This window comes from Pelmatolapia mariae, linkage group LG12 (genome assembly GCF_036321145.2).
Source record: "Pelmatolapia mariae isolate MD_Pm_ZW linkage group LG12, Pm_UMD_F_2, whole genome shotgun sequence".
In the NCBI taxonomy this organism is placed as follows: domain Eukaryota; kingdom Metazoa; phylum Chordata; class Actinopteri; order Cichliformes; family Cichlidae; genus Pelmatolapia; species Pelmatolapia mariae.
The window spans coordinates 3,922,278-3,929,463 of record NC_086237.1 but is presented as its reverse complement, the minus strand read 5'-3'; positions in this window follow the sequence as shown (position 1 = coordinate 3,929,463).

Here is a 7,186-nt window from a genome sequence, read left to right as displayed (position 1 = left end):
GTACACTATAATTCCTAACACATTACCCTGTATAGATATCCAGCTTGACATTTTTACACCGAGACCTGGTGTTTTAAAAGTATTACTTTTTTTAGCAGTACAGAACAAAAACACTAATTGTCCTTTGCACTCTTCCTGTACAGGAGTGGAAAATGTCACAAATGTTTTATCTTAAATGCTGCTGTTCCTTCATTCCTGTCAGCTGATGACTGCCAGTTAGCCTCTCTGCAGTATTTACTACCTACTTTATGTTATTTCACAGAAAGAGATTGGCCCTCACATTATATCTCACCAGACCTAAAATACTTTCTTTTGAGTAAAAAAAGAATCTTTACTTTTATGTGACTGGATCACTGTGGCACTGACACACAATCTTTCATACTGTGACAATCGATGGCTCTCTCTGCTGTATTTGTGGGCGCTCTGGGCCTTTAACCACACAGTTCACAGTAATAAGTAGAACATGTATGACAATTTGATGAAACTGCTGTGTCTAAAACTATTCTCAGTAAATATTAAGACCTTGTATTTTTTTTCATCATTTACCACAAATAGTTTCAATGTTTTTCAAGCTGTTTTCTGTTTTTTCTGAAATACAACACAGCGTTAAGAAACCCTTAAATACGTATAATTGAAGGTTTCAGTGACCTACTGATATAAATCTGCTTTTAACTCCTGATAAAAGACAGATAACAAGAAATGTTCTGCCTAAGAAATGTAACTATTTTAATGACTTCTTTGAACTGTTCATTTTCTAGTTTGGCATGGTTTTAAAGCATACAGGCTCAAGTATTATTTTGTCGCATCTGCGGCAGATTTACTGCAGACTTTGATCAGGAAAGTGAGACGCCGAAGGAGAGGAAAGCGAGCCGGCGCACTCGTGCGCCTGAGGAGACGCGGAATCCGAACTGCTCTTCCTGGGATCTTCCTTTCCAACGTACGCTCACTCAGGAATAAGATGGATGAGCTGGCCCTGATGAGAAGCATGAACAGAGATTTTGCCTCCTCCTGTGTCTTATGTTTTACGGAGTCGTGGCTCTGTGAGGACATCCCGGACTGCGCACTCAAGCTGGAGGGTTTTCATCTGCTGCACGCGGACCGGCAGGCCTCGCTCTCTGGTAAGACCACAGGTGGAGGTGTCTGCTTCTACATTAATAGTGGCTGGTGCACAGATGTAACAGTGATTGCTCAGCACTGCTCTTCCTCTCTGGAATACCTTTTTATTCACTGCAAACCGTTTTATTCTCCGCGGGAGTTTGCTTCATTCATCTTGGCCGCTGTTTACATCCCGCCAGATGCGGATGTGCAGGCAGCTCAGTGCGCCCTCGCGGAGCAGATACTGCACATGGAGCGGACATTCCCGGACTCCCTCATTATTGCTCTTGGGGACTTTAACAAAGCCAATCTGAGCCAAGAGCTTCCCAAATACAAGCAGTATATTAAATGCCCGACCAGAGAGGAGAGGACATTGGATCACTGCTACAGCACGATCAGCGGGGCCTATCGTGCGGTGCCCCGCGCTTCACTCGGACTTTCTGACCACGTCATGATCCACCTGATCCCCACGTACAGACAGAGGCTGAAGCTCTCCAAACCTGTCGTGAGGACTAAAAAACTGTGGAGCAACGAGGCTGTGGAGGAGCTTCGCACGTGTTTGGAGTCCACAGACTGGGACACAATGAAGGCTGCTTCTAACAGCTTGGAAGAGTTTACGGACACTGTCACCTCCTATATCCACTTCTGTGAGGACAGCATTGTGCCATCACGCACCAGGGTGAGTTATAACAATGACAAACCCTGGTTTACTCCTAAACTCAAAAAGCTGTGGCTGGAAAAGAGAAAGGCGTTCAGAAGCGGAGACAGGGACTGCTACAGAGAGGCCAAGTACAGGTTCACTAAAGAAGTGGACATTGCTAAACATCAGCACTCCGAGAAGATGCAGCAGCAGATCTCAGAGAATGACTCGGCCTCTGTGTGGAAAAGTTTTAGGAATATCACCAACTATAAGCCTAAAACCCCCCACTCCACTGATGACTTGCTCTTGGCCAACACCCTTAACGACTTTTACTGCCGTTTTGACGAGCCGTCAAGCAGCCTTCACACCTCCAACGGCCCCAACAATAGAGACACTTTGGACACTCATTCCCCCACCTCTCCCCCCTCCATAGAGCCATCACCACCATCAAACACTTCACCTACAACACCTCCCTCCACACCCCACACCAAGGAGGATTTCACACCACCTTCTACCGCCACAACTCTTCATATTCATGAAGCAGATGTGAGGAAGCAGTTTAAGAGTCTGAATGCTCGAAAAGCTCCTGGCCCAGACGGTGTGTCTCCTGCCACCCTCAGACACTGTGCAAACGAGCTGGCCCCAGTGTTTTCTGGCATTTTCAACTCCTCACTGCAGGCATGTCATGTGCCTGCCTGCTTCAAGTCCTCTACCATAATCCCTGTCCCCAAGAAACCTAGGATCACTGGACTAAATGACTACAGACCTGTGGCTCTGACATCTGTGGTCATGAAGTCATTTGAGCGCCTGGTTCTCTCCTACCTCAAGACCGTCACGGCCCCCCTCCTGGACCCCCTGCAGTTTGCATACAGAGCCAACAGGTCTGTAGACGATGCTATCAACATGGCTCTACACTTCATCCTGCAGCATCTGGACTCCCCAGGAACCTACGCCAGGATCCTGTTTGTGGACTTCAGCTCTGCCTTTAACACCATCCTTCCAGACCATCTCCAAGGCAAGCTTTCCCAGATGAATGTGCCTGATCCCATCTGCCGGTGGATCACTGACTTCCTGACGGACAGGAAGCAGCATGTGAGGCTGGGAAAGAATGTCTCGGACTCCCGGACCATCAGCACCGGCTCCCCTCAGGGCTGTGTTCTTTCTCCTCTGCTCTTCTCCCTGTACACCAACTGCTGCACCTCCACCCACCAGTCTGTCAAGCTAATCAAGTTTGCAGATGACACCACCGTTATTGGACTCATTTCGGATGGGGATGAGTCTGCCTACAGGAGGGAGGTTGAACGTCTGGTGTCCTGGTGCAGCCACAACAACCTGGTGCTGAATGCCCAGAAGACAGTGGAGATTATTGTGGACTTCAGGAAGCACACAGCCCCACTCCCCCCCATCATCCTGACTGACACCCTCATCACCTCTGTGGACTCATTCCGCTTCCTGGGTACCACCATCACCCAGGACCTGAAGTGGGAGCCCACCATCACCTCCGTCATAAAGAAAGCCCAGCAGAGGATGTACTTCCTGAGGCAGCTGAAGAAATTCAACCTGCCAACACGGACGATGATGCAATTCTACACCGCAATCATCGAGTCCATCCTCACCTCCTCCATCACCGTGTGGTACGCTGGAGCCACTATCAGGGACAAACAGAGACTGCAGCGTGTTGTGCGCTCTGCTGAGAAGGTGATTGGCTGCAGACTCCCATCTCTGCAGGACCTGTACACCTCAAGGACACTGGGGCGGGCAGCTCGGATCACAGCTGACCCTTCTCACACTGGACACAGTCTGTTTGACCTGCTCCCCTCAGGCAGGAGGCTCCGGTCCATTCGCACCAGAACGTCTCGCCATAAGAACAGTTTCTTCCCCTCTGCTGTTGGACTCATGAACAATAACCATATGACTGTTCCCACCACTAATACATGACCCTACGCTGTGTTCACTGCATCATCTCATGTTTGGCACTGATCACCACCTGCACTCATGTATATATCCATCTACTTAGCACTTTTAATTCTTTAATTCTTATTTTTATGTCTATTTTAGAGTTATATGACAGTATGTTTGCACTAAGTACCGCAGCAATTTCCTAATGTTGTAAACCTGCTTAACATTTGGCAATAAAACCCTTTCTGATTCTGATTCTGATTCTGATACTGCTCAATAATTAAAAGAACACTTTTTTAAACTGGTTTTGGAATTTGGTAGACCTGTCTCACTATTGGTAGCACAAGGCCATACCTTGACTCTACAGAGGTTGCACAGGTAGCCCAGGTAGCTACTCTAGAAGAGCTAAACAGGGTTGTAGTAGTCTTTAAGCATTCAGCAGGTCCAGTATCTGTAAGTGATGGTCTTAGGAGGCATTTCCAAGGAGGACAAGGATGAGCCATTAGGTATCAGAATGTCAGACCCTTCAAAAATTTACTTACAGTTTTTTGAGCAGTATGTTTAATTAAAATTAATTTCATTTCAAATATAATATATAGCATCAAATCACAACAACAGTCGCATCTGTCTTAGCACTGGGTCTATGTCTATGTCATGTTCAGGTTTCATGTTTCATGTCTCAGGTTCTCTGGTCATCATGTTTTCAGGTTTCAGGTATTTCGGATTTAGTTGTTTTTTTAGCTTGTTCTTTGTTTACCGTCTGTTTTCTGCACCATGTTCAGCCGTCAAAAAAGGCTCGTTTTAGTTTAAGTTCAGTTCCGTCTCAACTGTGTGCGTTTGGGTCCACTCACCACTCCACACAGTCTGCCAGCGCAGACCTTGACAGCCTCAAGGCACTTGTCTATATTGTAAGGCAAAGACTGTATATTAATTCAAAGAGAACAGAGAAAACTCAAACAATCATATGACCCCCTATGAGCAAGCACTTTGGCGACAGTGGGAAGGAAAAACTCCCTTTTAACAGGAAGAAACCTCCAGCAGAACCAGGCTCAGGGAGGAGCGGGGCCATCTGCTGCAACCGGTTGGGGTGAGAGAAGGAAGACAGGATAAATGTCACGTCCGGTGTGGCAGACGTGTGGAATTGAAGATAGGACCCAAAATGCGGCAGCTCTGGTGCAGGTGAGTATTTATTGAACCGGAGTAGATACAAACAATAGAGGCGGGTGAACATGAAACTGGGAAACCTAAACTGGGCAAACTAACAAAACAAACCAGAAACGTAGGTGCAGGGAGGCACAGGAAAATCCACAGGAAGACGGACGGAGAGACGCAGGGAGACCGAGGGGAACAACACAGACGAACCAGCAACTAACAGAGGCAGACACGAGGTTTAAATACACAGAAGGATAACGAGGGAATGAGACACAAAAGGAGGGCACAGCTGGGACTAATCCGACCTGACGAGACAGGGGAAAAGTAAACTGAACACACTGAGATAAGACAGAGACCTTCAAAGTAAAACAGGAAACACATACACGTAATGACACAGACTCAAAAACGCAGACTAAACACAGGGATACACAGGCAGAAAAGAATGAACACTAACAGAGGAAGAACAGAACCAAAATTACAATAATAGAAAACACAAAATGCTGGGTCAAAAGGACCCAGGATCATGACAATAAAGACATGCTGTGGAAGAGAGACAGAGATTAATAACAAGTATGATTCAATGCAGAGAGGTCTGTTAACACATAGTGAGTGAGAAAGGTGACTGGAAAGGAAAAACTCAATGCATCATGGGAATCCCCCAGCAACCTACGTCTATTGCAGCATAACTAAGGGAGGATTCAGGGCAATGTTCCCTCTAATTTTTCATGTGTCTGAGCGAACACACAAACTCCCTGAGCGGTCCCTTGGACCACTGTGAGCGACATCAGACGTGTGCACTGTGGTCACGCCAGCATCGAATCCATCCAAGTTACATGGTTTATTAAAATAATCAAATTACAGCATTTACATTTATGTTAGACTACTTTTAATTAACAGCTTTAGCCCACTTACAATGAAAATTTAAAAAAAAATCTTGTTCATGACCTGTGTAGGATGTTAACACTATTGGAAGTAAAAATAACTTGAACTCCAATTTTAAAAACACAACTTTCTTTCTTTATTTTTTAAAAAGAAAGCTCTGACATGTATTATGACTCTGTGGTCTGGGAGAGAGTCCTGTAGCTCTCTGTCTGCAAAATATAGTATATAATGTCCAATGTTGGGCAATTAATTATTTAGTTACTTCTTCAAAAAAGTAACTCAGTTTGGCAAACAACAAATTTTTTTGCAGCTATTTTTTTTTAAATGCAGCCAAGGCGTTTTTAAATAAACATTTCAAACTATTTACAGAACAATCAGCTGTTCTGCATCAAATTTGATGCCACACAAATTATTTGTGCCACTCCAAAAAATAATTTCTGTCCACTATGAGATAAAGGAGAACAACAGCCTGATACCTGCAGGCCTGACAACAGGACATGTATCACTCCTGTAACACCTGTAACATTCAGCAGTCGCCTCATTGTTCTGACACACACAACAAAACTATTGACTACACTACACACTAACTACACACTAACTACACAAGATTTGTGCTAAACGTCGCAAATCTCTCACATCTCAAAACACCGCCGTCACTCCTAAAACTTCCTAAACAACTAAATGCCATGTTGCCATATCATTTTTTGATTGGTCGACATGGTACAAGGAAAGGGGGGGGGGGTTGTTTTGTTTTTGCTCACAGGCTTTCGAGCGTTTTCCTTATAAAACGCCGTTTTTACCGTTTCTTCCCGCAGTAAATATAAACAACGACAGTATTCAGGAAGAAAACCAAACATTGCATATTTTTTTTATCATAACTCTGGTTTTACGTGGCCGATCAACACAATTTAAAAACTGGTATAAAGTCCACACGTTTTCTGTCAATTGTTCCGTCTGTCCTGCTCACATCTCCAATGGTTGTACACGTTGTCATTAATGTGGCTTCACTCCACATCAGCCACGCCGCTTTGCTAGCTAAAACACCGGTGTCAGCACATAAGGACGCTGTCATAGCCTGTCAACCACGTTGAATAGCTGCATATATACGAATGTGAATCGCGTGATTGGCTGGACTATGGGATAAGGTGGCATCGTTCTAATCCCATACGGGAGCAGCCAGCCACTCACTGACTAACACTGCAAAACACAATTGTTAAAGTTTTAATTTTAATTTCAATTCAGGTTAGATTTTTTTTGTGCGCAACGCAGATTTTCTATACACAGAGACCGTGCCAGCAGTGCGCAATTGCGCACGTGCGCAGCTTAGAGGGAACGCTGATTCAGGGTCACCTGGTCCAGCCCTAACTATATGCTTTAGCAAAAAGGAAAGTTTGAAGCCTAATCTTAAAAGTAGAGATAGTGTCCGTCTCCTGAATCCAAATCTGCTCTCTCTTTCTAGTCCCTGTCAGGACTCTTGCTGCAGCATTTTGGATCAGCTGAAGGCTTTTCAGGGAGTTT